Here is a 4,716-nt window from a genome sequence, read left to right as displayed (position 1 = left end):
TCAACATCCTGCTCCTTCATATAGATGAGTCAACATCCTGCTCCTTCATATAGACGAGTCAACATCCTGCTCCTTCATATAGACGAGTCAACATCCTGCTCCTTCATATAGATCAACATCCTGCTCCTTCATATAGACGAGTCAACATCCTGCTCCTTCATATAGATGAGTCAACATCCTGCTCCTTCATATAGATGAGTCAACATCCTGCTCCTTCATATAGATGAGTCAACATCCTGCTCCTTCATATAGACGAGTCAACATCCTGCTCCTTCATATAGATGAGTCAACATCCTGCTCCTTCATATAGATGAGTCAACATCCTGCTCCTTCATATAGACGAGTCAACATCCTGCTCCTTCATATAGATGAGTCAACATCCTGCTCCTTCATATAGACGAGTCAACATCCTGCTCCTTCATATAGATGAGTCAACATCCTGCTCCTTCATATAGATGAGTCGACATCCTGCTCCTTCATATAGATGAGTCAACATCCTGCTCCTTCATATAGATGAGTCAACATCCTGCTCCTTCATATAGATGAGTCAACACCCTAAACACGCTACTCGTGGTTCTGGGAGGGTGTTTGGATTCGAAGAATGGAATGTTACAAGGAACTAAGGCTAGCAGGGAGACTCTAGTCTGATTCTGGACACTAGATTTAGAATCTATTCTCTACACTGCATCTTCCTTGTCTTTTTATATCTCAATGTGAACAAAATGAAGGAAATGTATGTTTTGAAAATGTGTAATTAATTGTATCCATTATTTAACTCATAATTGACTATTTGTTATGTGTGTAGATCATTTGTTGTAAAATGTCATATTGTTTATACTGTGACTCCTATCTCATGTCTTAATGGCCTGATTGTGTTAGTACAGTGATAGATGAGAGCGTGTGGCTGGCTCCCTCCCTCCCATCCCCAGCTCAGCCCTAGTCCCATCTCCAGCTCAGCCCTAGTCCCATCTCCAGCTCAGCCCTAGTCCCATCTCCAGCTCAGCCCTAGTCCCATCTCCAGCTCAGCCCTAGTCCCATCTCCAGCTCCAGTCCCATCTCCAGCCCTAGTCCCATCCCCAGCCCTAGTCCCATCCCCAGCTCAGACCTAGTCCCATCCCCAGCCCTAGTCCCATCTCCAGCTCAGCCCTAGTCCCATCCCCAGCCCTAGTCCCATCCCCAGCTCAGCCCTATTCCCATCCCCAGCCCTAGTCCCATCCCCAGCTCAGCCCTAGTCCCAGCCCTAGTCCCATCCCCAGCTCAGCCTTAGTCCCATCCCCAGCTCAGCCCTAGTCCCATCCCCAGCTCAGCCCTAGTCCCATCCCCAGTCCTAGTCCCATCCCCAGCTCAGCCCTAGTCCCATCCCCAGCTCAGCCCTAGTCCCATCCCCAGCTCAGCCCTAGTCCCATCCCCAGCCCTAGTCCCATCCCCAGCCCTAGTCCCATCCCCAGCTCTAGTCCCATCCCCAGCTCAGCACTAGTCCCATCCCCAGCCCTAGTCCCATCCCCAGCTCAGCCCTAGTCCCATCCCCAGCCCTAGTCCCATCCCCAGCTCAGCCTTAGTCCCATCCCCAGCTCAGCCCTAGTCCCATCCCCAGCTCAGCCCTAGTCCCATCCCCAGCTCAGCCCTAGTCCCATCCCCAGTCCTAGTCCCATCCCCAGCTCAGCCCTAGTCCCATCCCCAGCTCAGCCCTAGTCCCATCCCCAGCTCAGCCCTAGTCCCATCCCCAGCCCTAGTCCCATCCCCCCAGCCCTAGTCCCATCCCCAGCTCTAGTCCCATCCCCAGCTCAGCACTAGTCCCATCCCCAGCCCTAGTCCCATCCCCAGCTCAGCCCTAGTCCCATCCCCAGCCCTAGTCCCATCCCCAGCTCAGCCTTAGTCCCATCCCCAGCTCAGCCCTAGTCCCATCCCCAGCTCAGCCTTAGTCCCATCCCCAGCTCAGCCCTAGTCCCATCCCCAGCTCAGACCTAGTCCCATCCCCAGCTCAGCCCTAGTCCCATCCCCAGCTCAGCCCTAGTCCCATCCCCAGTCCTAGTCCCATCACCAGCTCAGACCTAGTCCCAGCCCTAGTCCCATCCCCAGACCTAGGACCATCCCCAGCTCAGACCTAGTCCCATCCCCAGTCCTAGTCCCATCCCCAGCTCAGACCTAGTCCCATCCCCAGCTCAGACCTAGTCCCATCCACAGCCCTAGTCCCATCCCCAGCTCAGACCTAGTCCCATCCCCAGCTCAGACCTAGTCCCATCCCCAGCCCTAGTCCCATCCCCAGCTCAACCCTAGTCCCATCCTCAGCCCTAGTCCCATCCCCAGCTCAGACCTAGTCCCATCCCCAGTTTAGCCCTAGTCCCATCCCCAGCTCTAGTCCCATCCCCAGCCCTAGTCCCATCCCCAGTTCAGACCTAGTCCCATCCCCAGCCCTAGTCCCATCCCCAGCTCTAGTCCCATCCCCAGCTCAGACCTAGTCCCATCCCCAGCTCAGACCTAGTCCCATCCCCAGCTCAGACCTAGTCCCATCCCCAGCCCTAGTCCCATCCCCAGCCCTAGTCCCATCCCCAGCCCTAGTCCCATCCCCAGACCTAGTCCCATCCCCAGCTCAGACCTAGTCCCATCCCCAGCTCTAGTCCCATCCCCAGCTCAGACCTAGTCCCAGCCCTAGTCCCATCCCCAGCTCAGACCTAGTCCCATCCCCAGCTCAGACATAGTCCCATCCCCAGCCCTAGTCCCATCCCCAGCTCTAGTCCCATCCCCAGCTCAGACATAGTCCCATCCCCAGCTCAGACCTAGTCCCATCCCCAGCCCTAGTCCCATCCCCAGCCCTAGTCCCATCCCCAGCCCTAGTCCCATCCCCAGCTCAGACATAGTCCCATCCCCAGCTCAGCCCTAGTCCCATCTCCAGCTCAGCCTTAGTCCCATCCCCAGCTCAGCCTTAGTTCCATCCCCAGCTCAGCCCTAGTCCCATCCCCAGTCCTAGTCCCATCCCCAGCCCTAGTCCCATCCCCAGACCTAGGACCATCCCCAGCTCAGACCTAGTCCCATCCCCAGTCCTAGTCCCATCCCCAGCTCAGACCTAGTCCCATCCCCAGCTCAGACCTAGTCCCATCCACAGCCCTAGTCCCATCCCCAGCCCTAGTCCCAGCCCTACTCCCATCCCCAGCTCAGACCTAGTCCCATCCCCAGTTTAGCCCTAGTCCCATCCCCAGTTTAGCCCTAGTCCCATCCCCAGCTCTAGTCCCATCCCCAGCCCTAGTCCCATCTCCAGCTCAGACCTAGTCCCATCCCCAGCCCTAGTCCCATCCCCAGCTCTAGTCCCATCCCCAGCTCAGACCTAGTCCCATCCCCAGCCCTAGTCCCATCCCCAGCCCTAGTCCCATCCCCAGCCCTAGTCCCATCCCCAGCTCTAGTCCCATCCCCAGCTCAGACCTAGTCCCATCCCCAGCCCTAGTCCCATCCCCAGCTCAGACCTAGTCCCATCCCCAGCCCTAGTCCCATCCCCAGCTCAGCCCCTATTAAATGTCATTAGTCTGAGTCATACGTATGAATGTATTGATTAGATGCAGAGATGGGATGCAGGGATCCATTGAAGAGATTTACCAGGTGGAACAAAGTCATGTAATCAATCACCATTCTCCCAGGAGGCTACTGACCTGGGCAACCTGCTCTACACGACACTGAGCCATTCATAAGGGCTGAGTCCCAAATGGGACCATATTCCCTATATAATGCACTACGTTTGACCAGGGCCACATGGGCCATTAGGGAGTTATTGAGGGTAGGGATGAGAATAGACTACATTGTATACTGTTTTGGTTTCAATAATATAAACCTCTTATGAAATGTTTTTTATATCACCCACTGCACAGGGCCTTTCTCAAGGGTTTGGTCTTTTTAACTATTAAACCATGGCAGCTGCTGCTAGCCCTTTTGAATGCCTTGTTTTATGTGTTATTTTTATCTTAACTCTGAGACAGTCACATTGGTCTTAAGACAATCCCTTCAGTCCCGGGGTGATTCTATTGTTAGAACTGTAGCACATTGGTCTTAAGACAATCCCTTCAGTCCCGGGGTGATTCTATTGTTAGAACTGTAGCACATTGGTCTTAAGACAATCCCTTCAGTCCCGGGGTGATTCTATTGTTAGAACTGTAGCACATTGGTCTTAAGACAATCCCTTCAGTCCCGGGGTGATTCTATTGTTAGAACTGTAGCACATTGGTCTTAAGACAATCCCTTCAGTCCCAGGGTGATTCTATTGTTAGAACTGTAGCACATTGGTCTTAAGACAATCCCTTCAGTCCCAGGGTGATTCTATTGTTAGAACTGTAGCACATTGGTCTTAAGACAATCCCTTCAGTCCCAGGGTGATTCTATTGTTAGAACTGTAGCACATTGGTCTTAAGACAATCCCTTCAGTCCCGGGGTGATTCTATTGTTAGAACTGTAGCACATTGGTCTTAAGACAATCCCTTCAGTCCCAGGGTGATTCTATTGTTAGAACTGTAGCACATTGGTCTTAAGACAATCCCTTCAGTCCCGGGGTGATTCTATTGTTAGAACTGTAGCACATTGGTCTTAAGACAATCCCTTCAGTCCCAGGGTGATTCTATTGTTAGAACTGTAGCACATTGGTCTTAAGACAATCCCTTCAGTCCCAGGGTGATTCTATTGTTAGAACTGTAGCACATTGGTCTTAAGACAATCCCTTCAGTCCCGGGGTGATTC

This window comes from Oncorhynchus tshawytscha, linkage group LG19, assembly GCF_018296145.1.
Source record: "Oncorhynchus tshawytscha isolate Ot180627B linkage group LG19, Otsh_v2.0, whole genome shotgun sequence".
Classification (NCBI taxonomy): Eukaryota; Metazoa; Chordata; class Actinopteri; order Salmoniformes; family Salmonidae; genus Oncorhynchus; species Oncorhynchus tshawytscha.
This window is presented reverse-complemented; position numbering follows the sequence as displayed.